The sequence below is a fragment of the Miniopterus schreibersii genome (assembly GCF_964146895.1).
Source record: "Miniopterus schreibersii genome assembly, chromosome: X".
NCBI lineage: Eukaryota > Metazoa > Chordata > Mammalia > Chiroptera > Miniopteridae > Miniopterus > Miniopterus schreibersii.
In genome coordinates, this window is record NC_138104.1 from 2,210,955 (window position 1) to 2,238,416 (window position 27,462).

The window sequence follows — 27,462 nt, forward strand, 5'->3', positions numbered from 1 at the left end:
CTCTCTACAGTGGGATTGTAAGGACAGAACGAGGTAGTAAAGGTAATAGTGAAATATTAACAACCATCACATCCTTACTGTTTGAGATACAGAGTAGGTGCCAAACAAATGTTTATGTTCTTTCCTTTTTCACAACTAAGGTCATGATGAAAAGCCCTTATAGAAGTGCCATGGTGGCTTCTGGCCACTCAGGTAATTAAGTTTCATCTGTTTTGGGCTCTTTCAGAGCTATAGTTTATTCCTGTGTTTACTTATAACTGCAATTCCAAAAGGTTGACTGCCATTAAAGCAGGTGTATGTGCTTTGCCTACATTTTATTTTACCCCATCTTATTTTAGAAGCGAATGGCAGTGGGACCCTTTTCTAAGCTCCCTGAGAAGTACCTTGTTGATAGCTCATACCACAGCAGACTCGACTTGCATACACTATTTAAGGGAGCAGTCATACTGACATATTAATTGATTTGGCCCGAATTAATACTGTGTCTTACAAACAAAGATCTGAAGCACAGCAACCAAGATGTAAAGTAGTTGGTCCAGTCAGACATTGTACACTTCATGAACAATTTACAGATTGGCTTGTGGTCTTTGAAAGGGTTCTTCTAAGGAAATTTGGCGCCTGGAACCCTTGCTTTTCTGTAACCTCCATCATAGTGCTTGATTATTGGACTCACCGTGCCTTGCTCTGAAATGTGTGAATTTATTTGGGGTTCGGGTGGAAAAGGTGTTGCTGGCCACACTGCTGATAAATCTGGTGAATACTTGTATTGTTTCTCTGTACTTTCAATTCTACTAGTGGCTGAAAAGCAATAGTGGACCACAGGTGGCTGCTTTCTGCCTCATATCCTCCCTCGTATCTGACTGGCATAACTAGTTGATACTTTCTTTTCAGGCTGATCACCCTTATATCTGCCTTTAGTATTGTTTAGTCTCCATTTCCTTTGAACAAAATAATGTATTCCATTTCCTTTTAGGCATATTCTGTTTGATGCATTTGGCCCTTTGAAGACTGGCAGTGGAGCTACGTAACTGGTCTGTGGGGATAAGTCTAGGTTTTTTTTACATCAATCTTTTAGGCATATTCATCTTAACAAATGAGACTTTTTAATGTTTCTCATTTCTTCATATCTGTGTAACTCTGCTCAGTCTGCAGTCCTTAGCTGTGTTTCACTGTTGTATACATTGATGCTTCTTCGAGCATTGCATCTTTAAATGTTTTGTGTGTGTGCAAACTGTAAAGGATGTTTGTTCATGTTGATATTTTAAATACAACATTTAATAAAAAAACATTCTATTCTAGAAAAGGAATTGAAAATTGAGGGACAATAACAAAAAGATTTTTATGTATTTTAATTATAATTTAGTTATATAAGACCGAAGGGTTGGCAATGGTATCCTATACATAAAAACATTTTACAGTTTAAAAAGTCGTTCTTTTGTTAACTGGGGTTCTAGTTCTCTTTGGTTAGATATACTCCATGTATACCTAGAGGAAAACATATTGGTCTGTACTTTTGCTAATTACAACATCTTAATTAATTAATCTTAATTAACTAGATTGAGTTTTCTTTAAAGTATCTAAAAATAAAACGAATCGATAATTTTGTTCAACCTTTATTGCTCAGCCTTCCAGGCATGCAGCCCAGCCCATGCTGGCCTCTTGCCCCACGGAGGCAAGCATTTCTGCCAGCCCTCTGGTCCCAGTTTATTGTGCAGAAGTCTGCTTGGTGGCACATTCAGTGATTTCAGTGCCCTCTGGAGCACTGGGTTGACAATAGAGTGAGTGTGAGAGAGGTCTGTAATTGGCTAACGTATGCTGCTATAAGTCTCCATTCAAATGGAACAAATTGGAACTGTTCAGCCCTCCATGGCATCTAGCCAAATGTTGGATGGTGTAAAACAGGCACTTATTTAAGACAGTGGCATTGGTTGTAGTGTCAGGAGCAGAATGCTGAAAACAGTAATGTCAACTTGCTGCCCCTTTGTAGTTTGAAGACAGGTGTTAATTTATATTTCTTTTTCAAATGTCTCTCTGTAAAAGCCATCACTATAGGCATCTGTTTCCCAAAGTTTCTTGCCTCAAAGCTTCTTGACATACCTCTATTTGTCAGTTGTCATAGAGGTTGTTGATGTTATACAACAGTAGATTGACAAGAGTGATTTTTCCATAGTGAAACTGGAAAATATTCCTTAGATTTAACTTGGGTGGGGAATATGTATTTATGCATACATAGCTGAATTCTGCAAATAACTGAAACTTGCCCTATTAAGCATCAGGATTCTGTTTTAACTACTTTCATGTGTATATGCTCGTGAAAAGTTATGTAGTAGGGAACCCAGTTTCTTCCTATGGGCTGTAGTCTACATGATAATAACAAAGTCCGAGAAGATATTAAATGGTAGTGAAGGGAAACCACATGTATTAGAAAGAAGAAAAGGCTAGATGGCATGAGTCTCGGGCTTACTTCTCTCTCTTTCATGAACCTTCAGAGGAACATGGGAAAAATCATTTACTCTATGTGTATAAGTTTTGTCATCTTAATAGTGGAGTGATAGACCCAACCTATCCTATAGGATATATACAAAACCCTTTTGAAAGTATGAATGCTATACAACAGAACCTAATATTTTTGGAGTACTTAGAATGTATAAATACCACTCTTAATGTAAGACACATAACAACCCTAGGCAATAGGTACTATCATTGTCTCTCTTTTTTTTTAAATTCTCACTCGAGGATATTTTTCCCATTGATTTCTTTAGAGAGAGTGGGAGGGAGGGAGGGAGGAGAAGAGAGAGACAGAGATCGAGAGAAACATCAATGTGAGAGACACATCGATCAGTTGCCTCTCTCATGTGCCCGATCTTGGTGGGTATCCTCTAATCCAGGCATGTGCCCTTGACCAGGAATCGAACCTGAGACCCCTTGGTGCACAGACTGACACGGTAACCACTGAGCCAAACTGGCCAGGGCATCCTTGTCCCCCTTGTACATATGGAGACACTGTGGCAGAGAAAGGTAAAGGGGCTTCCCCCTTCAGTAAGCTAGTAAGATTCAAAACCAGAATTTGGACCCAGACAGTCTGGTTCAGGAGCCTGTGCTCATACCCACTACACTATGCTATTTGAACACAGGAAGGATGATTTCTTACCTTTCCCATGAAGACTTTCCCTTGGTTTCCTTCTGTAGTCAAAATGATTATGACTCTTCAGACTTAATCATTGATTGCTCTTGTCAGTAGCGAGGATAGTTTGCATCTCCCGTGCAAGATCCCTGTAGCCAACCAGAAACTTTTAGGGATCTTCCCATTGAAAAGTAGGTATTAGTTTGAATGTAGGAGCATTGACCAGTAGAGTGCATTGTAAGTATACAGATTCCTAGGCCCTTCCACTAGAGATGCTGATTTACTAGGTCAAGGGTGGGGCATGGGAATATATGTCTTAAAAGTTCTCAGGTGACTTGGTAAGATATTTGTGATAGTGACATTAACTGAATTTTAGAAGGATTGTGTCCAATGTACAGCCTCACTTGTATGTTAATCTAGCTGCTGAGCTAAAGGCCTTAGATGAAATTATTGTTCAATAGAAGTTCAACAAAAGGTCTTACCCTGCTTCTCTAAAACTAGAAAGAGTTCTAACTGCGCCCATTGAGCATTACTGGGAAAAGGCACTCCACGCCCTTGGTATGATCACAACATTTTTATATAGATTAAGAAATGTCAGGCCACCAAATGTTGACCAACACATTTTGAGAAAAAAACATGAGTTTTTCATGCTCTTAATGGAGATGTCAGGATCTGGAAAAAATGTTTTTCTTTGGAGTTGTTTTAGTGTCTTAAAATAGTCACAGTGTTTCTTCTCTAGCAACTCTGCTATTATTAAATATCACAAATGCATCTTTGGAGACTGAGCTTAGGGCAGGGTGTCAAAGCTGTGGCTGCCACTGACATACAGAATGGCCTTGGGCAAGGCACTAAACCCATTGCTGTCTGTCTCATTCTTTGTTATCCGAGACGCCAGCATTTGCCTTATTTCAGCGGAATGGGTCATTAATTAATCAATGCATGTGAAACATTGTCACTTTTAAATAAAAATTTAGCTCTTATTGTTGTCTTCTGAAATGAATAAATAATGAGACCTTGTTTTGTTGTTGCTTAAATGTCTCTTGGCAACTGAGGCAGTAGGAAAGAGATATTAACTCCAAGCACAGTTCCCGTTACAGGTTGTCTCTAACAATATATTATACCACATCCCAGAAGAGTGAGCTGTGATAAAAGGTCCAGCAAAGGGGCTAGCTATAGTCTCTACATCAAGCACTGATTGATACTTACTGAATATCAGGATAATAGGTTACTTTTCCTGATGAAAGAACAAATTCTAAAAGGGGCATGCCTCACTTGGGTTTGTTCTCTCTGCAACTTAGCATCCGACTTCACTCCTCAGGCAGGGGCTGCCCCTCCTCCCCATTTCAGGAATTATACTTAACATAATTTGAGTATCCTTTGGACTTGGGTCATTGTAAAGATGACCCCCAAACTATACTGTGAAGGAGCACAAACTGACTGTAGACTATAAGAATTCCATTCTGCTTAAAGTAAATACTATATACCATATGAGTTCTTGTCATCTATAATTCCTCCTCATTAAGGGATTTCTGATAATTCTTAAGAAGTGTGGCCCTGGAAAGACTTCTGCTAGTGTCTGTTGCCTTGTTCATGTGCCCTGCATTGCACTCATTTCTCTTGGTTTGGTCTTGCTCTTGTGCCGTTAAGGGAGAAAAACTCATAGCCTTTGCTTTGCCTAGGTATTTTTACTACAGCCTTTAAGTTCTGAGTTCCTAGCAATAGTTAACTTATATAAACAACATTTCTTCCTTCAAATATCCTCTTCCTAGCCCTGGAAGTTGCCATGTATTTTTGCAGATCTCTCTCTCCAGTTTCAGCACTGCATATCTTCTCACTATTAAGATCAGGGTCTAGTTTATGCTGTGGCAGTGGATGGACATTTTGGAGTAGAATCACTTCTTGCATTGAGTCCAAAGCACATGGATGCCTTGGATGGAATCCATCGAAGGCCCACTCTTGCACAGTTGGATAACTGATCTAACCTCAATTATTTAGGAATAGAGACCATGTACATGGGAAGCCTTATGACTTATCTCAGAGTTCTTACTCTGAGAATATAATTCACTGTTATCTCAAATCATTCCTCATATGAATTATTATTAGTATGAATACACTTAACCAACCCAAGGCCTCCATGTGCTTTGGAGCAGATGTGGGTACAATGGAACAAGTTTTATATTATCTATGTGGAATATGGATGCTTTCATATGTATGGAGAGTAACTATAAAGTAAGAAGCACATTTACTTACATGGCCTGTGAACTAGCTTCTCTCATTTTATAGTGATGGATATAATGACAAGGAATTCAAAGTTCAGTGACACTGCTTTCATTTATTGAGCACTGATAATATGCCTGGCAGGGTGCTAAAGCTTTTGCATGCATCATCCCCAAGGCGGCCCCAGTGTGATTGGAAATACAAATACATGTGATTAAATAATTAGCATCTTCTGATTAGCACAAATAGAAAGAATACTTAGCAAATAACTGATCTTCCTTATTATTTAATTCAAAGGCTGTTTTAATGTTTTAAATGTCTTGATTCGCCATGTTGTTGTTTGTTCTTAACCTTGCTTGGTTATAGCAGAAGATTAAGAAATCTCAAATATCCTCTGGTGAATGGTAACTGCAGTTTCATGAGTTAATGATTATGGATGGTGATCGATGAGGTCAGAGGCTGCCCAAGAGGTAAAGAAGAACACTCAGTGTTCCTGGGCAAAGGTGTGCTCTGTGTCATCTTCCTTAGCCTGCCTCACACTCTACTGTGGTTCCTAATTACCGGATCCTCTGTACTGTCCCATTTGGCTTTGGGGGCCACGAAGGCAGGAACTGTGTGTGTCTCATTTACTGTTGCTTCCTCAGCCGCTAGGATGGGGTCTAAGGCTACCGTCAGTAAATGTTTGATTGTCACCTGTTCATGGATATCAGTTGACACTGGAGTGCAGGGCAGGGTCTAGAATTACTGTATTTATAAAATGTGAATCAACATTACACATTTTGAACCAGGCAGCCTTATTTTAATAAATAATAGCTTTTTGGAATGTCTGCATCATTTTCAGCTTCCACTTCCCACCATGTCATTGGGAATTGAATGAGGAAGGAGTCAAACAGGGGACTTAGATTTGCACTCACGGGTTCTTTCCACCCCCTGAAAACAGATTTCTTAGAAGAATAGGTAATAAATTGAAGTTTTTTCTCTTCTAGAGGCAGCCCACCTGGACTGTGCCATTTAATTTAGGAGCATTCCCTGTGAAACATCTTTAGTATCATACTCATGACAGGCGTGAAATTAGTGCCCACAAATTGTGGTTTGTTTTAAACATCAGTTCTTCTTAATCTTTTAATAAAGCAGCTCAGAATAAGGATGGGATGTGCTTTCCTGAGTTAAAGAAAATGAAATTTACCTTTCTGAAATACTTTTAAACATGTGTGCTAATTTTTACCTCATTTAGGCTTATTGTTTTTGAGTCAATGTTAAAATTAAGTGGTGCTGTGGAATCCCAAAATTCCTGCAACATTTCTTCCCTTGAACCAGTAAAAACGGCAGGATTGATTAATTTTTTTTTGAAACCGTACATTGAAAACATCTGTTATCTTTTAACTGTGGAACAAATGGTATACCAGCTTCCTCTCTGTCTTCCAAGCAGGTGCTGTTTTTTATGTTAACACTTTTAACCCTCTGCTTTGGTACTCCCAGCTGGTGATTTTCTGACTCAGATCAACTCAGAGGCTTTGTATTCATGAAGCTTGTGCATGTCAAACTCATATTTAAGTTGGGGACAAGATTTAGGCTCAGCTAAGGCAGCCTGGGATGTGGAATAGGTTATCATCAAAATCAGACATCATGGTAGGCATCTTACCTAAATGGGGATTGAATTCAGAAGAGATAGGAATTGATGTGGGCAAGAGATACCTAGAGGTCAACAGTAGAAGCACAAGCTCAAGAGACTTAAGAGAGTGTTCTACTTGTTCAAGGAAGGTGTTTGTCATTGAACACAGACAGAAATTCCTCTAAGAGATTCTGAAGCATCTGAGGATTTTCGTCTACAAAACCATTTAGGTTGACTTCCCACTCTAACTTGATACAGCGGTGTAAGTGGTCTTCAGAATCCCACTTGTGCTAAGCTAAACCTTTGGAGTAGTGAGTGAATTAATCTCATCTAAATGGTCTCCCTGTCCTCGGTGTTGATTCAACTCCTCTTTTATTGAATCCCGACTCTACAAAACAGTTAAATGCACACACACGTACACACATATACACACACGGAAAAAACTTTCAGGAACAATCTGATAGTGTCACCTTCCTGTGTAGAAGTTTTGAATGACTCCCTTTTTGTACTCAGGAGAGAGTTCAGAAGCTTATCAAGGCACACACCTCCCTTTATGATCTAAGGCCGCCAACTTTTCCAGCCTTATTTTGGCCACTTCCTCCCCTTGCTATCTGCGCTCCAATCAGAAGGAAGGGGTCAAGCCTGTTATGCCCCGTTAGTTTTATGCATGTCCTGATTCACATGCGTATGTGCTGCTCTTTCTTCAGGAGGAAGCTTTCCCATCCCCCTCGATGACAGAATTCCAATTCATCTTCCAGATCTACCTTTTTTTCTCTGAGAAGCTTTCCAGGATTTCTCTAGTCTGGATTAAATACTCTCTTTTTTAATGTGCTCCCACAGTACCTTCTATTTTCCCTACATTAGTGTTCTCCACATATAATTTTAATTATTTACTTCCAACTTTACTTATTAACTTGATAGTTCCCTCAGGAAATGCTTTATCTAATCTCTCTCTCTATCATGTAGCACTGGAATTGGTACATAACAAGTAGCCTATACAAGTACTAAATAAATGAATAACAAAATGAAAAAAAAATTTTAAAAAAAGAATCTCTGTAGGAGTTTTTGATCTTTTGTTGAGTAGTATGTTTATATTGGCTAATCTGATCCAGGATTCCACTGAGATATTCATCTCCTTCAAGAATTTTCATTGCACTATTGCCTCTCAAGATTTTCTGTCTTCTAGGGAGGGAGATGGGGATCTTCATCCTTTGTAGCTCATTGGTTTTGTTTTCATTAAAGTCTCTGGCAGGGCTCAATAATATACAAGACCCTTATTAACTCTGTAGGTTAGGCCCCTGGCAACCAGTATTCCATGTGGCTTCTATGAGTTTGGCTATTTTAGAGTCATTATGTTAGTGGTATAATTTTGTATTTGTTCTTTTGTGTCTGGCTTTTTTCACTTAACATAATGCCCCCCAGATCCTACCATGCTGTAGCAAATGGCAGATTTTCTTAATTTTTAAGGCTGAATAATATTCCAGTGTGTGTATGTATCACATGTTCTTTATCCATTAACCTCATGATGAACATGTATGTTCCTTCTATATCTTAGCTATTGTGAATAGTGCTGCAATGAACGTAGGAGGGCAGATATTTCTCCAAGATCTTCATTTCAAATCCTTCTGGTATATACAGAAGTAGGATTGCTGGATCATGAGGTAGTTCTAATTTTCATGTTATGAGGAACTATCCTGCTGCTTTCCATAGTGACTGAACCAATTTACATTAATCAGCAGTATACAAGGGTTCCTTCTCTTCATATCCTTGCCAACATTTGCTACTTTTAAAATAATAGCCATCTTAACATGTGTGAGTTGATACCTCATTATAATTTTTTTCTTAATTTATTTCTCAATTGCAATTGGCATACAATATTATATTAGTTTCAGGTGTACAACATAGTGATTACACATTTATATACCTTACAAAGTGGTCACCCCAATAAGCCTAGTACCCATCTGATGCCATACATAGTTATTACAATATTATTGACTATATTTCCTGTGCTGCACTTTACATCCCCATGACTATTTTTGTAATTGGTAATTTGTACTTCATAATTGCTTTCACCTTTTCACCTAGCCCCACGAACAGCCTCCCATCTGGTGACCATCAATTTGTTCCCTGTCAAGTAAAATCCACGAGTTATTTCTTTGTAGCTAGAGATGTCCAAACCTCCTATTTCTGTAGCTTCTCCCGAGCTGTCTAATTGTTGAAATTATCATGCTCATTTTTTATTTATCCTGTCACTTGCTCCCATTTAATTACAACTCAAGCTTATCACTTCCAATTTTTGTGACTGTGTGTACTCCATTAAATAAGGGGAAACGGCCCTGCTTGGTGTGGCTCAGTTGGTTAGGCATCGCCCTGCGCACTGAGACTTGCTGGTTTGCTTCGTGGTCAGGACACCTGCCCGGGTTGCTGGCTTGATCGCTGTTGTGCTTGCTGGACGCGAAGAAAACTCGAGACACGGAGAATGTAGAATTTAGGTGGAGATGCAGAGGGTTGAGGCTCTGGAGGCGCTGCAACAACCCTCCTCACCATCCAGTGATTTTTATTTTGAGTTACAGAAAGGAAGGTGTGAAAGATAGTGATCAGTAGAAACTAGAAAATGCGCATAAACAAATGGCTTTGTTTTATGCTAATGCTTCACGTTTGTTCTTAAGGTCATAACCCTCCTGGGGGCAAGCTTCCCAGATCCATAAGGATCTGTTTTCAGTTCCTGTCAGAACTGTCCCCCTCGTTTTCAAGGGGATTTCTGCGATTCTGGGGAAGCTGGCTACCCAACTCCTTCAGAGTTTGCTTGTTGTTTGCTGGCCTTTTCCTACAGATCGCTGGTGGGGGCCGTGCGGGATGCAGTGGATTGATGTTTCTCTCCCATCAATGTTTCTCTCACTCCCTCTCCCTTGCTTTCTCTCTCAAAATCAATACAGAAGTTTTCAAAAATTATACTCATTAAAATATTTGATTTTGAAAACAGTGTTTTCAAATCCTGACTTTGAGTTTAATGATTTTGCACCTTCAGTATTGCCTGTATTAACCAAATAACCTCTGTCTGTTTTCTTCACTTGTTTGACATTTTAGTAGGCATTAAACATTCGTTGAATGAATGAACTAATCAAACCTAATACATTAACATTTTCCTTGAGTATTACTAAAATTTTAAAATTAAATTTGCTCCTGTCTCTCTGGTTTTAAATATTTGAAATTTTCTTGGCATTCAATATATTTGAGTATGTTTCCTTTTTCTTATGTCCAGAAAAGAAACATAGATACGATCTATAGAGCAGAAATATTCTAGAAAGAATGTCCGCCCATGAACACAAAGATATATATCAATTTTATAGTCATTCAAAGAGCTGCTTTCTTCAAATAAACCCACACCAAGAGAATAATTTTTATTTAGGATTCAGGCGCTGTACTTAATCTTAATCACAGTGGTCCCGAGTACCGTTCTGGTAGAGAATGCCTCATTGAAATTGGAGTTTGAGTTCTAAGTACAAGAAGAAGAAAGAGATAGACTTTGGGAACCTTGCTGTATATGCAGGTCACTGAATTGTCATCCCTTCGAAGGATACTATTACCTGTTCGCAGTTACTGAGTGTTTCCCAGCCATTTGGGATCAGAGTGTCTGCAGCACCTCTGTGTCTCTAAAGGAATATTTCCTACATTGCAGATGAGGGTTGGTGACAAATTGATTTTAGTGAACCCTCCAAAAGTAACAAATCCCTTGTGACATGAGTACCTGAGTGCCTCTATTAGAAGAATTATACAGGAGAGAGAGAGAGAGGGAGAGAGAGAGAAAAAACAAATAATGCACATGCACAAAAGACTGACTTAATTGGTTTGTATAGCAATGCTTTTGTTTTGTAAAATGAATCATGATGAAGCATTTTTGGACCCTGTTATCTATGATTGATGAAAATGATGCAATCGATCTCCCACTCCTAACAGAATTGGTTCCCTTTGTGAATATAAATGATTAATTATTCAATATGTTTCATGTTACTTCAAATAAAAGTAAGGCAACTGAACTTAAATGTGTATGTTGCTATAATTTTAGCATTCTTTATTGGGAGATCTTTGGAACAGTAGGAGTTTCTAGATTATCTTAGCTTTTCTATATTTATTTAATATCAAAATAGGGAAATGTAATTCCAACTATTAAGATAATTGATAATATATCTTCTTGTTTAAGTGGGTTTGATCAACTCAAGGTTTCATTACCAGTTGGCCGGTAAGAGAGTAAATACAATTTCAGTAGACCTCTTTTGTAACTCTCTTTCTACTTCTCTCTCTACCTATTGTCTAGACAACCTTCTCTACTTTTTTTCCTGTATGCAAAACTTATACAGACTGTGACCAAAGACAAAGCCATCTTATTTTATGATCCCCAAACCACAGTCACTTAGAGACCCAAAATAGAAAGTAATTTCTAGTGAGCTCATCCAAGCTTTAGCCTACGCAGTTCCTTTTTTGCACAAAATGACTTGGCTAACATTCCAACCAAGGACCATAAACCAGCAGTGTGCATAGACACTGAGAATAAAGATATATTTAGATAGATTGCACAGACTAAAGAGGCCCAAACCATCTGTCTTTAGCACAGGCGAATGTCATTTTCTTTAGTCAAGGCCTGGGTTTTCCAGCAGTGTTCTAAAATTTAAAGATTCAAAGAGGTCCTTGAACAATTAGATGTGCATATCATTCGTAGAAGAGTCATATACATCTGTCTCTCTTATTATTACAGGCTTTTATAAACTCAGAAAATCTTAGTTACAGGTTTTAGAAATAATTTGTTACATATCCCCCCACCCCATACTTCCACAGAACCTGTGAATACTGCTGTTCTAAGTACACTGTTTGGTAAGTATCTGTTTCCATGCCCACCTCCTCCTCTGGAGGGTGAGCTCCTCTAGGATGGGGAGTGGGATTTATTTTTCCCGTGTTCCCAGTGCCCAGCACTTAGTAAGTGATATACGTGTGCTTGTAAATATGTGTTGAATGAATTGCATACTTATAGAACTTTTGGGTTATTGGGACCGTGTAACACATGGGAGTGATATGAGAAATAATTGAGGTTTGGCAGTCTCTAGAATATGCTCCTATAATAGATACCTCATCCTCTAGTAATAAGGTTGCTAGATAAAATACGGGGCACTTAGTTAAATTTGAATATTAGGTAAGTAACAATGTTTTTAGTAAAAGTATATCCCAAATATTGCATCCAATTATTGCATGTCCCATTATTTAATACCTATCTGAAATTCACATTTAGCTGGGCATCCTGTATTTTTATTTTGTAAATCTGACAACTCTATCAGTAAGGATGGGTTGCCCAATGGAACATGGGAGCAGAGAAGTGCCTACTCTCAAATGAGTTGAAATATTTTCTATGCTGTAACTTCATTATTTTTTAAAATTATTTATTTTTTAATCCTCACCCAAGGATTTTTAAAATTAATTTTAGAGGGAGAGGGAGGAAGAAAGAAACATCCATGTGAGAGTGAAACATCGATAAGTTGCTTCCCACATGCACCCCCAACCTGGGTATGTGCCCTGACCAGAGTCGAGCATGTGACCCTTCAGTATATGTGATAATGCTCCAAATAGTTGAGCTATACTGGCCAGGGCCTGAGGGTATGTTTTTATTGATTTTTTTTTTTTCTTGAGAGAGAGAGAGAGAGAGAGAGAGACATCGGTGTGAGAGGGAAACATAGATCAGTTGCCTCTGCATGCACCTCTAGCAGGAATTGATCCCGCAACCTGGGTATGAACCCTGACCAGGAATGGAACCTAGAGCCTTTTGGTTACAGGCCAACACTCCAACCAGCTAAGCCGCCCGGCCAGGACTATGCTATAACTTTATTTTTTAGTGCAAGAATACTGTGAACTCCCAAATGGTTGAAAACTTGGCAAGGAAAAAAAAAAAGACTGAGAACAGCTATAGGTATTAAGTAAAATATGTGTGTGACAAAGACTCTTAAAAAGATGGGGAATACAAAAGATATTGACCTTTCCTTAGCATTAACTCACCCTACCTGGTATAAGATCCTAAATGGCTGCCTGAAAGTCGATCACCTGACTTTTCTCCACTTTCACAAATGATCACTATCCTCCACCAACCACCATCCACTGTTAAGTTTTTTCTTCCCTTGGTGAGCACAACAAAACTATGCTGCATAACACTTATGTGTAAGCACATTAATCTAAATGATAATTTGTTTGTGTTGATTATGTAAACTTGATTTTCTTTGTTCAAGTTTTATTTATTTGATCTGTGATAAATATTTAGATATTGTTGGCTGGCATGGGTTTCATGATTATTTGTTATTAAAATTCATGATCTTTTTAGTGACTTCTCTCACATAGAAGCAAGGTTTTCAGGAATATATTAATGTCATTAAATATTATCATACAAGACCCATTAGAATAGGGGAATAGCAATGGAGAAGGTAAAAGGTGGCTGATTATAGATATATTTTAAATGTAGAGATACCAGGTGTATTAGTTTTCTAGGGATGCTGTAACAGAGTAGGAGGCTTAATACAACAGAATTTATGGTCTCACAGTTCTGGAGACTAGAAGTTCAAAATCAAAATGTCAGCAAGGCCATTTTCCCTTTGAAACCTACAGGACATTCTATGTATGTATGTATATGTGTGTGTGTGTATTTGTGTGTATATATATATAATATATATATATGTTTGTGTGTATGTGTGTGGGCAAAGATACAGGCAGGTGAGTAAATTTGGTGGTGGGGGCCTGTGGAATTTCTCTTCAATTTTTTTTCAAGTAGAGTACTTTATCTAGCTTTTTTTTTACTATTTAGAATTTCTCTTCTGATCCCTTCAGTGTTGGATGACTTTGCTTTAATAGGAAGCAAAGTCATCTAAGAGTAAGGATGGGAAAGGGGTCATTGGGAGTTTTGAGGAAAAAATATGAATAATCTTAGAGAGTTGGGAGAGAATGGAGTAGGAAATGTATTAGAATTAATTGGCAGCTTCAAAGACTTACTTGAAATTAATGAACATGAATTTAAAGTGAGACTTATCAGCATAGATCTCTCAACAGCCATATTCTCCTGCACTTTTGAAAGAAAACAGTTCATTTTACCCTTTTTGCAGATTTACCATAAAAGGACTATGATTTAAAGAGAAGGGCAAAGGAGTTAGGGAATGTGTGAGGGAGCCATTTTTATGATTTGCCATAAGATGGAATGAACAAAGCTGGGTAAGGAAAGCAGAAATAACATCAAAAGAGTCTTGTGAAAAAGTGGAGATTGATTTTTTTTTTTTTTGAATCAAGGTACTAGAGGAAGTAACCTGGAAAGATGTGAAAAGATAGAGAGTGAAATTGAGGTTATAGAGAGATTGCAACTGTCTGGGGTACATGGGAACAAGTGAGTGAAGTTGTTTGGAAAACTAGATCACTGGGTGAGAGGAGGTCAAGGAATTGATAAATTTTAGGATGTTGGAAGAGTCATCTAATTGTATATTGCAATTGTCAGGATTTAAGATAGAAGTGGTGTAGGAGAAACTTTAAGCCTAATTGTTTCTGCTAGAAGCACTATGATACAGAAATACCTAATAGAAGAATATATTAATCATGTAGGAAGAAACTTCCCCTGCAAAGCAGCATCTATTAGATTCCTCATTTCTATTTCACTGTTATCAAAGACTTTCATGAGTGTGTGTGCATGGAATGGGGTTTTGATTGTGTTCTTAACAAGAATGGCCCACAATTTCATTGGCAATGTTGATTGGTTGGATTTGTAGTATCATCAGTAAAATCACGTACAAGAAAAGAGATTCAGAGGAAGCATATTATGATCCCTTTGAAGAATCAGCATATTCCAGAATAATCCCATTCAGTATTGTCAGGAGTCCCTCTAACCCCTCTGGATATGTTATAAAAATTAAATTAAAGAAAAGGAATGTGCATGACCTTGAGGTGTTCTTTGAATCATAAGCTGAACAAAAAGTTGCATATATATTCTACCTCCCAGCACATAGTTCCTTAAAGTATAAATGAAAACATTAAAAAAAGACAAAGTTACATTGGACTATTAAAACTATGGTCAGTATTGTATATATGATTGCAGGTTTATTTTTATTAAAAATTCATACAAAAAAAGACTGACAGGAAATAACATGTTAACAGTGGTAAACCCTGGATGGCAGGATTACAGGTGGTTCTTATACGGAAAGTTTGTGATTTCCTGCCAGGGAATGTGTTAGGGGTATCCTGGACCACTTCTATGTTTGTCTCCTGTCAAAATGACCCCTTATTCTCTCTCTTATGGGCTCAAAGCCCTTTTGTGTTCGCATCTATCGAATGGAAACTTTTAGAAGAAAACAGTTCCTGGGTCTCCCTCCCCACACTTCTGTCATTCAGACATCTCAGCTGGTGTAAATGCTAATCACTGATTTTCTCTGGTGCCTTAGGCAAATCTCACATTAGCATTTGTAGATCAGTATTTGAGCAATTAAATGTTCATTATAATTGTTAGTTTATTCAATATAGCATGAGATAATTTGACTTATTTTTCATTAACTGACCCCATAATTTTGATGTATGTCCTTCAACCAAAGTTCACTGCTGGATAAATGTTTAATAGTGATGCCATTCAGAGATATCAATGCTTAAAAATATTGCAGCTATTTACATCAGGGAAATAAAATGCAGTCTGCCCATTCTGCACTTGCTGATGGAAAGTAAAACACTAGGCCTTTACCTAGGCTCCTCCAAGTGCTTCTATTCTTGGGCTACACAGAGATAGCATTATAGATTCACAGTAAGGAATATATTGTAATGAATTTCTGTTTATTTACAGCTTATCTATTTATTCAGCAAATATTTATTGAGCCCCTATGTGTCCTACAATGTTGTAGGCTTGCAGATGTATCAATGAGCAAAACAGACAAAGCTATCTTACCTCATGAAGCGAAATTTTAAATAAGTTGATCAAGGAAAAAAATCAGCAGAGGTTGACTTTTATTGAGGTTTAACTTAAAAATAATAAAGTATATAGTTTTTGACAGTTATCAAGTTTAACAATTGCATATGCTCATATTATAAGTACCAGAAACAAGATGTAGAACAAGTCCTTATAAAGTTTCTCTTGTCTCATACCAGTAAACCATTTCCCCCAATTTTCCTAAGCCACCACTCTACTGATTTCTATCACTCTAGCTTAGTTTTGCCTGTTCTTTGACTTAATATTAGTGAAATTGTACAGTGTTTATTTGTGTAGAGTGTATGTTTTGTGTGTGTGCATGCATGTGTGTTTGCCTGGCTACTTTTTGCTCAATATAATGTTGTAGCTTTATGGTAAATCTTGAAATCAGGTAATTCCTCATTTTGTTCTTCCAAATGATTTTGGTTATCTGAGGTCCTTTGTGTTCAAAGAAGGCAAGAACATACAATGGGGTCAAGACAGTCTAGTCAATAAATGATGTTGGGAAAATTGGGCAAATGAAACTAGCCCACCCTCTTACACCATACACCAGAATAAACAGAAAATGCATTAAAGACTTAAATGTTAGACTTGAAACCATAAAAATTCTAGAAGAAAACATAGGCAGTAAAATTTGTAAGTACATTCAAATCACCTTGCCAATTTCTTTAAAGAATTCTGCTGGAATTTTTATAGGGATTATATTGAATCTATGGATAAATTCACGGAGAATAAATATTTCAGTATGTTGAATTTTTCTATCCATGAATATGGTTTGTCTCTCTTTATGCTTTCCAGATTGTGGGAGATCTTTCTCTTTTCTCCAACTTGGCTGCCAGCTTTTAGGGTAACTGCAGAGTTCTCTTTGGTCTCCGTTCCTTCTCCAGGCTTTCTGCACCTTACGATATCTGACTCTACCCTGCTTCCTGACCAGCAGTCTTCAGAAGGCAATTGCCTTACAATTTATGAATAACTAGAATACCTAGAAGAGATTTCTCTCAGCTCCCCTGTCATTACCCCAGCTTTTGTAAAAGTACTCCTGTATAGTAAATGAAGACTACCAAGAAAGATTTGGCAGATGAATGCAATCTCATTCTGTTTTGTGAGCTTCTTGACATTTTAATCTACCTCTCCATCCAATGTGTAGGCATTACAAGTTATTAATTTTTGGAATTCCTTTTTATCCCAGTCAATGGCAAATACTTTTCCCACACCACTTCACCATGTACAAAAAATTCATGGGTCTTTTCTCTCCCTTTTCAGCTTTTCCTTTTCTGGAATTTAGTTCATTTAGGTTTCTTATATTCTCAGCTTTCTAATATTTTGTTTGTTTGCTTGCTTTTGTTTCTTCTTTTTACCTGTGATTTTGTAGCTTATCTGCCTTTTTAAAATTGTTAGATTGAAAGCCGTGTGTTTTTTTAAAATACAAATTTTGATATCCTGACTGGAAGCAGATGACCTGAGCAGGTAACCTTTAAATATAGAAAGGAATGAAGTGAGAGAGACAGCTACACAGATATCTGGGGGAAGAAAATTATATTAAAGGGAATAAAAAGTGCAAAGACACTTAGATGTGGACCTCCTCGGTGTGGTGAAAGAATAGTGAGAATGCCAGTGTGGATGGAGAATAGTGAGGGATGCCAAGAGTTGTTGGAGATGAGCTTGGAGAAGTAGACAGATACCAATAGGCTCTTTTAGGATTTACTCAGGACTTACCAGTTACTTTATGGGGAATCACATACTTTTGCAGGGTTTTGAATTGAGAAATAACATATTCTGCCTTATAGTTATCAGGATTCTTATAGCTATTGTGTTGAATGTAAAGTGAAAGACTTCAAGGGCAGAGGAAGAAAAATGGGCTTACAAAGGGTATATTTTTATTTTGGAAAAATAGTCTATTTCTTTTAATGCTGATTAGAATGGTCGATTAGAGGGAGCAAATTGCTCTGTAGAAGAAAGGGAACAGCTGTAGGTAGGTGGGTAGATGTGGATGGTGGGAGCATTTGGAAATTCTTTTCTAATTCTTCAACATCCCTGGTGAAATAGGAAGCAGAATTATCAGCTGAGAGTGAGACTTGGAGAGGAGGTGTTAGAAGTTTGAAGAGTCAGGGATTAGTTTGGAGTAGCAGTCTAAAAAAGTGGGAGAAAAAACTGACTTTAAAAAATAAGTACCAGAATTACCTGAAAGCTTTAAGGCCCAATCTAAAATTATCAATCATAATTTTAGTGTTTTGTTTTTTTTTGTTTTTTATTTATTTTAGAGAGAGAGGAGGAAGAGAAAAAGAGAGATAGAAAAATAGATGAGAGAGTCATTGATTGGCTGCCTCCTGCACGCCCTCTGCTGGGGATCGAGCTTGCAGCCCGGGCCTGTGCCCTGACCGCAATCGAACCGTGACCTCCTGGTTGGTGGCCGACACTCAACCACCGAGCTAAGCCAGGTGGGCTCGATTAGAATTTTAAGGTGATCATGGCCAGTGGAGTTGTTTGTGATCTTCTGTGTTCATTGTAAGGGGTGCACAGAGAGCTGGGTTGAGGCCAGCCTGATCTGGGCAAAAGTGGCACATACACTGGGAGACTGGCATGATTGGTCAGGATTTTGATAAAACAGCGTTATTCCAGAATTCTGAAAGCCACCCAATGTCCTAATTGTTGAAATAGTACAGTCATTCAACGTGGTATGATCACTTAAGAGAATATCTGAATTTTTTTTTTTTTTTTTTACTAACGTCAGGGTGAAATTCAAAGCCCATTATATGGACCTGTGGCTTTTTTTATTTTATATTTTATTGTTGACAGTATTACAGTTGCCACCTAATTTCTTCCCTTTACCCCCCTCCTCCTAGCCCCTGCTCAACCCCAGGCCTTTACCACACTATTGTTTGTGTCCAGGGGCTATGCACATAGTCATATAAGTTCTCTGGTTAATGTCCACTCACACCCCCCCCCCGTTCCCTCTGAGATCTGTCAGCCTGCTCCATGCATCCGTGTCTTTAGACCTATTTTGTTCATCCGTTTATTATGTTCATTAGATTCCACATATAAGTGAGATCATGTGATGCTTGTCTTTCTCTGCCTGGCTTATTTCACTCAGCATAATACTCTCCAGGTCCATTCATGCTGTCCCAAAGGGTAGGAGAGCCTTCTTCTTTACAGCTGAGCAGTATTCCATGGTGTAAATGTCCCACAGCTTTTTATCCATTCATCTAGTGATGGGGACTTGGGCTGTTTCCAGAGCTTAGCTATTGTAAATTGTGCTGCTATGAACATAGGGGTGCATAAGTTCTTTCTGATTAGTGTTTTGGGACTCTTAGGATATATTCCTAGAAGTGGGATCACTGGGTCAACTGTCTAGGGTAATACCACACAGATCCTTACTTTGGTCCCTTGCTGCCCCTTTGAAGATGCGGTGCTTATAGAAACCACAGCCTCATCCCAACAGGTTTAAAAGAAAACAAGCCCCAAACTTCTGAGCAAGGTCCTGGGGGTACACTTGGAGGGGTCTGAGCAGTGCTCAGGGTGTTGCCACTTGCCAGCGATCGCTCCACAGCCATGTTTCTCCCCTTCCCAAAGCAAGGCCTGAATCTGCATGGAGTTCCGTCCCAGCCTCTCCAGCAGCAGGTCCCTCCAGACAGCGTCTTCCCCGTCCCTGTGAGCAATGTGTAATGGCCCCTCTTCTGAAGCAGGCTGCCTCCGTCCTATGCCACTTAGCAGATGGGGTGGCCCGAGTCTTAGGTAGGCCTCCCTGGAAGGCCCCTGGAACTTGGGCTAGAGATGCTCAGCTGCTGATCAGAAGCCTGGGGACATAGGGGGGCCTGTGAGGAAAGACCCTCCTGTTTCAAGATGCATGACTAGTGTCAGGTCATTCCCCCAAGGTCAGGGCCCTGCAGTTCTGTCTCCTGACCAGCAGGCAAGGCTCAGGGGACCAGATCTTCCTGGGCTTGCCTCAGGACCCCCTAGCCAGGTCCTTGACAGAGTGTGTGAAACTGAAAGAGGACAGTGGGACAAAAGCCTGCCTCAGGCCAGGATTTCTAGTCTCGGGCTTATCTGATGAGGTGTGTGGCGTGGAAACAAAAGAACACGGACTCACAATTCTCATTGCTTTGTTTATTAACCACCATGTAGTTTTGCTATTTTTTAAACACAAAATGGATTCATGGTTACAAAGTGGTGATTGTCTTCTGACACTTGCGACTAGGGACCTGCATTGTCCTTAAACTGCTCACAGAGTGAGCAATAGCAATGTACGGAGACTTCCTGCTCTTCCTCAGGTAACGGGGGTAGAGACACCAGTGACAAGCTAGCTATGAGTGTGGAATAGCAGATGTTGTACAAAGATGTCACCGGACCACATCGTGGGTAAATTGGGGACCTGGGGGGCAGAGCCTCCATGCCGTCGGTTCCGGCAGTAGCCGTGGGCACAAGCATGTCATGCCCAGGTGTACCCTCCCCACTTGGGCCACCTGCCTCACTTGGACATTCTATATCCATGGCACTGCTGGTGGGCTGCAGATGCAAGTGCTCGGATAACTGGGTAGCACTGGGTTCCCAAGAATTTGGGGGTTTTCTCTGGGCCTTTTCCTCGGCTTCTTTGGTACCCCTTTTCTGCTGAAGTCGCAGGGAGTACCTAGTTGGGGTCTGCCTCTTGGGTCTCTTTGGAGGCGTTGCACCGCTCCCAGGCCAGCTGCGAGTCATCCGCGTTCCTTGTGTATTGATGTTCTGGACCAGCCAAGGCTGGTCCCTCTGGAAGTTCCCGTTTTTGTAGATCTGAAACAAAATTAATTATTTTAGTCCTTTGGAGAGAAAATACATCTATTTGACATTAAGTGGCCTCTCAGAGTCTTTAGTGATCCCTGCAGGTTATCTCTAAGGGGGTTATAGTTTTATATGAAAATCTATACTTTCTCATCTTTCCATAAGTACTGTCTCATATGAAAAAGAGTTATGCCCTGAAATGAAACCCTTTCAGCATATCATTGTTCTTGGTCTACTGAGAAGATGGTTGAGTAACAGAGAACATGGGAAATGGGGAAACGGGAGGACGTTCTACTTTACCATCACGTTATTTCCTAGGTTGCAAACTGAAGAGTCGCCTGGGCGCACTTTGCTGAATCCATGTAGGTTCAGTAGGCGGGTGAAGCTTTTCAGGCTGTCTGATTCAAAGATTTTCTCGTTGCCCCTTCGGCAAAGAACCTCCTTCTGAAAGAGGTCTTTCTGGATGATCACGGTGTCTCCGTCATCATTCCAGCGCACCGACGTGAAGCAATCCTCCTCCACTATTCTCCAAAGCTTTCTTGGGAAGGACAGTCCCAGAAGAACGTTTCCTTCCACGTTGGTGGCGCCTTGGTTTGGTGGTTGCGGGTTGTCTTGGGGGCTTGGATCTTGGCTCCCGGCTCGGTCCTCCTGGGAGACTAAGGTCTCCACAACCTCCCCGGGACCCACCTGCCCATCCTCTGATGGGGCCGGGCTGGCTTTGCCCATCTCATTAGTACTCTGACTAGCCATGGAGCTGCTCTACATCAAAAAGCATTTGCTACCAGGGATCCTATCACTGATCACTGGGGTCAGAAATGCCTTTGGTCACAGCAGGGATGCCTCATATATACTGTCCTGAAAATTCTAGAGTGTCGGTCGTGGGGCAACCGGCTGCTTGTCACAGTGGTCATGTGATGTCACAAAGCTGGTTCTCAACTGCTCTGGGGTGTGGGGCCTGGCCAAGTGTGGGGGAGTAGATGTGTGTAGGGCCCCCAGTTTCTCTCTTTTCAGAAAGTACAGAAAAATAAAGCTCATGTTACAAGAAAGGGTGCTTATCTGCTGCCAGGCACATTGTTTCGTGTTGCTAGGCACTGGATGGGTTGAGAAGTCACGGTCCTATGTCCACTCCCACCCCTACAGCTGGGGGAGGCCTGTTGATGGCCAATTTGCTCAAGGGCAAGCCCTGGTTAGTCCTAACTTGGCTATCACCAAGACTTCCTGGGTCAGGTGGGCTCCTGGGGGACTGTACCTCCCAGAAGATGGTGGTTGGCCCAGGCTCAGTTGGTAGCCCCCCTCTTCAATGCCCCCCCCCTCAAGTTTCCACTTTGGTCTCTTCCAGCTGCTCCTTCTGGCTGGTGGGTCCTGCTCAGATGGGCCCAAAAAAGAGTCTTATTTTCTTACCCCTGGGTCAAGTTGTCCCTCAGGTAGGGCTGTGCTCCAGCACAGTTGGGAGTGCTCCTCTCATTCCTCAACCTCAGTGCTACCCCAAGCAACTCAGACATAGCATTACCCACAGTGTTGGTGTGTGAATGGACAGCCGCACCCTCTGCTGTGCTGGGGAGCCCTCTATTAAGCTCTGTTTGCCCTCAAATCTCACCCTTCTCAGGTCACAAGAGGATTGACTTTAGTTTCCATTTCTTCTCCATAGGAACTCTTTTCACTACCCAGGATGGCCTCACTTTGGGACACCTGCATTTGCCTTCTCAAATCACCCTCCCCAGACCCTTGGGTTCAGCCTCCCTGGAGGCCTCCTCTATACCCCATTTCTTTTCTTCAGTGAGGTTGGTGGGCTTGTGCTTTCCCAGATTTCTGGCCTCCTATTTCCAAATTGGATCTCCTTTGGTACTTCCCCTTTCCATCACTGAGTTGGGGGCTAGGCATATATTTAGCTCTGTAGAAACAAAGCATTCCACTGACTCACTCTCATGCCAGCCCTGTTCTCTTTGCCAGAAGTGCACCACACCGTCACTTGTGTGTCCCTCTCCTGCCATAGTCTTGACACTAGGCACATTGAATCATTTCATTTGCTCTTGGGTTAGATACTTTCCAAAGACCCGACTTTACACAGACTCACTACCAAGGAAAATTAAGACTTGTTTAGCTAGCCATGACTGAAGGAAGCCCATAGGAAGATAATCATAAATATGTACTTGAACGTAAATGAGTGTCTGGATGTGAGATGGGACAAAAGCCAGATTCGTCTTCACCATAGAGGAGAGGATACTACAGTGGTTTCAGTGATCCATGTTCTCGAGCTGTTGTGGACCAATTTGGACAACTCTGAATAGGGAGGTAGAGCGGTACCGTGGAAAGGCCCCACCTGCACCGGTCCTAGGTCCTTGCCCCAGCTCTGCCACTAAGTGGGGTCCTTTGTCCTCTCTGAGCGCCAATCCTTTGTTTCTGAAAGGGAAGTGCAAAGGCATTTGGGAAGGGGCCCCTCAGCCTAAGGACTGCATCCTTAATGGAGCCTCAGGTCCAGATTCGGGCTCATGGTCTTTGTGCTTCTAAACAGGTTTACAAAGCATTTATTCAAGAAGCCAGTTTATTCTGGGAGGATGTGCCCTGGAGGCTAAGAATTGGTGGCTTTTCAGAGAGGATCCTGGTGTCTCTGATTAAACAGCCAGCTCCCTTCAGTTGCCTACCAAAGTATTGTGTGTTAAGTGGGTTCTTTAACGATTGAAAATGAGGTGTCCTTGTGGCCTTTGCTAGCTCATGACTCTGCTGATTACTGATTTGAAAGGATTTTCCCATTTTATGGGCTGGAAATTGAAGAGAAGACTCTGGAAACCACAGTTGGTCATTTCATGGAGAACAGATGTTTATTTAATGAAGAGTTCTTGAGTCCCAAGGCTTCTGTAAGACCATTAGCTCATGTTCTTTGATTCAAGAGCCACCGAATTTCCACTGTGGTGAAGAATCTAGGACCTCAGGCTCTTTTTGTCCTCTGAAGACGAAATATTCGCACTGCTGACTTCAGTGGAGTTGAAGAAAGGCATTATGGAAATGGTCTCTCTCTCTCTCTCTCTCTCTCTCACACACACACACAGACACATGCGCATGTACACATACATGCACTTTTTTATATTCATATAATATTTTCCATTTTACTATTTTGTCTGATATAAATGTTGTAAATATGTGTTGCAAAAAAATCCTTTGTCCAATCTATGTGTTGCAAATATTTCTAGTGCTATGGCTTGCTTTTCATACTCTTAATGATAACTTTTGATAAAGTTTAATTTATGAATATTATCTTTTATTGGTAGTATTTCTAATATTGATAGAGAAATCTTTGTGTATCCCAAGGTCACAAAGATAATTTCTTACATATGTTTTTATTTTCTTAGGGGATTTAATTGTTTTGCGTCTCAAACTGGAAACTATATGGAATTGATTTTGTGTATGGTTTTAGGTAAGAATAAAGGTTGATTTTTTTCTATGTACATATCAAATTGACCCAGAACTCTTCATTGTAAAAACAATACCTTTTCTACTGCTTTGCAGTGATACCTTTGTCATAAATCAAGTGACTGTATATATTTGTGCACACGTGCGTGCATGTGAGTGTGTGTGTGTGTGTGTGTGTGTGTGTGTGTTTGGTTTCTCATTTTTATCCTGTTTCTAAGCCAAATACTTACTCTCTTAGTTACTCCAGCTTTAAAATGTCTTTATAGTCAATGATGTAAGTCATTTAACAGTCTCTTAAGATTGCCTTGGCTATCCTTGTGCCCTTGCATTTCCATATAAATTGTAGAGTCAGCTTGTCGGTTTTGCAAACATTTTCAAGGGGACTTTGATTCACATTGCTTTGAATCTGTAGATCAATTTGTGGAAATGACATTTTGAATCTTCCAGTCTATAAACGCAATATATCTTGATATTTACTTAGGCCTCTGAAAATGTTCTCTTAGTAATATTTCATTGTTTACTATGTAGAGGTCAGTCATATCTTTTGTTAAATTTATTCCTAGATACTTGATTCTTCATACTACTTTTAATGGCATTTTATTTTAAAAATTCATTCTGTTTGGTTCTTGTATATAGAAATAAAAATTACTTTGTTAATTTGTATCCAGCAACTTAGTAAAATTTACTTATGATTTCTGATAGTTTTTGATTCACTTGATTTTTTGATGACAAAATCATGACCTTTGACAGCAATGACAACTTTATTTTTTCTCTCCTTTCCTCATCCCTGATCTCAGGAAGGAATACTTTTAATATTTCACTATAATGTATTAATTCTGCTGAAGTACTTTGTAGATATTTTATAATTATAAAATTTTAAAGACTTTTTAATTCTTAGTTTATTAAGAGCATTTTTTCCATGAATGAGTGTTGAATTTTGATAAGATTTTCTCCAGATGTTGATATGATCATATAATTTCCCTCCTTTTTATGTTAGCATAGTGATTTACATTTATTGATACTCAAATATTAAATCAACTTACCTTCCTAAAATAACTCTACTTTGGTCAAAATGTATTTTATCCCTTTTATATAACACAGTATTTCATATGCTACTATTTTATATAGGATTTTGCATTTATGTGTATGAGAGGGATGGTCCAGTAATTTTTTAATTTGCCATATCCTTGTAAAATGTTGTATCAGAGTAATGCTGACTTCATTACATGAATTGGAAAATATTTCTTTTCTAGTCTATGGAATAATGTATATAATATCCATGTTATTACTTCTGTAAAAGATTAGAAAATTCATTGGTGAAGTCATCTTAGCCTGACATTTTCTATCCCTTCTTTTGTTAGTTTTGGTTTGTTGTGTTTTTCTAGGAATATATCCTTTTAATATAAATTTTCAAACTTATTTTCATAAAGGTACTAATATATCTTTATTTTGTTCATTTGTAGAACCTATAATTTCCCTGTTTTCATTACTGACGTTGGTCCTTCTTGCCTTCTGCATTTTTCTTGAGCAATCTTATTAAGGGTTTATCAATTGTGTTCATCTTTTCCAAGATCAGCTTTTGGTTTTGCCAATTTTCTTCTTTGCACATTTTTTTCCTTTTATTGATTTTCTCTTCATTATCTCTTTTCTTCTACTTTACTTATTTGGTCATGTTTTCCTTTTATGTATTTTTTTGTCTGTCTTTTTGAGGATGACACTTAGATTATTCAGTTTAAGCTGTTTTTTTCCTTTCTAATACATGAGTCGTTTTTTTCTTCATTCTGTTTTACTTTGTGGCTGAGTTGTGTTTCATTTTTAAAAATACTTTTAAAAATTTAATTATAGTCGACATACAATAGTATCAACACACATGTTTATAAGATCTAAGAGTAGAGAGAATAACCACTACAACAAAACCAGATTACCAATTGTCACTTGAGTTAGGGCAAACGCAGTGACCCTCAGTGGCTGAGAGCTCTTTCTGTAGTGTTGGCTGTCTAGTAGTATTATACCTAATTGCTGTTGCAGAAATGGCAGTAACTCAATGAGCCATGAAGAACCATTAAAGGTTTTGATAGGACAGAAATATAATCAGAGTCATATTTTGGGAATATGAATCTAGCCCCTTTGGGAAAGGTAAATAAGTGGGAAGAAAAATAGATAAAACTAATTTAAGACATTATTCAATTATTGCAGAAAGATGCTGAGTCAGAGTAACGGTAATATGACAGGTAGCTGGGAAAAAGGAAGAGAAACATGTTGGAGGGTACTACAAATGAAAAGTTTGGATGCAGGGCAGACAGTATATTTGGATTGTTTTTAAGGCCAGTGGTTTGATTAGTCTGGCTAGATTTTTTTCCCTTCAAAATTTGAAAGAAACTGACTAAGAAGGGATTATTTAACGAATAGAGTGTGCAGTGTACAATGAAATCAGAAATCATTGAAGAATTTTAAGTAAATGGGCTGAATTTTATATCTGGAAAGTATCCACTTTTTCCTGCCTAAAAATGAAATCAGATATGATAAAATTACCTATTAATGTTGAGCGTACAGAGTCTGAATGACTTATCAACAAGATTCATGTTCATTGTGCCTATAAAATATTAAAACAGCTTATTGATATGAACAATTTTGTCACATAACAAATGACTTAGTGCAATAATAATCATCAGATAAGTTTAGGTAACTCTGAACCAGCATAGTCTGCATACATTATATTTGTAATTTTTCATGAAATCTTTTCCTTTGCATCTAAAAACATGAAAAATTATAAATTAAAATCAATCATGATCTTAGCTATTGTAAACTGTGCTGCTATGAACATAGGGGTGCATAAATCCTTTCTGATGAATGTTTCAGGATTCTTAGGATACATTCCTAGGAGTGGAATCACTGGGTCAAATGGCAGCTCCATTTTTTATTTTTTGAGGACCCTCCATACTGTTTTCCATAGTGGCTGCAGCAGTCTGCATTCCCACCAGCAGTGCACTAGGGTCCCCTTTCTCCACACCCTCGCCAGCACATGTCGTTTGTTGATTTGTTGATGGAGCCATTCTGACAGGTGTGAGGTGACACCTCATTGTGATTTGTGACATTGAGCATTTTCTCATGTGTCTCTTGGCCATCTGTATGTCCTCTTTGGAGAAGTGTCTATTTCAGTCCTTTGCCCATTTCTTAATTGGGTTGTTTGTCTTTCTCTTGCTGAGTAGTATAAGTTCTTTGTACACTTTGGAAATTAAACCCTTATCAGATTCATCCTTGGCAAATATGTTTTCCCAGACCGTGCCCAAGTGCCCATCAGTAGATGAGTGGATAAAAAGCTGTGGGACATTCACACCATGGAATACTATGCAGCTATAAAAAAGAAGAAGGTTGTACCCTTTGGGA

General features: G+C 39.1%; 1 pseudogene across 1 annotated transcript; it reads right to left on the reverse strand.

The window, feature by feature from the left end:
- Window positions 1-20,106: 20,106 nt before the first annotated feature.
- On the reverse strand, window positions 20,107-21,417 carry LOC308551689 (heat shock transcription factor, X-linked member 3 pseudogene; annotated as a pseudogene). Its single transcript has 2 exons — window positions 20,968-21,417; window positions 20,107-20,679 (listed from the first exon to the last, which is right to left on the reverse strand). The product of its transcript is annotated as a heat shock transcription factor, X-linked member 3 pseudogene (transcript).
- Between the last annotated feature and the right edge of the window lie 6,045 nt (window positions 21,418-27,462).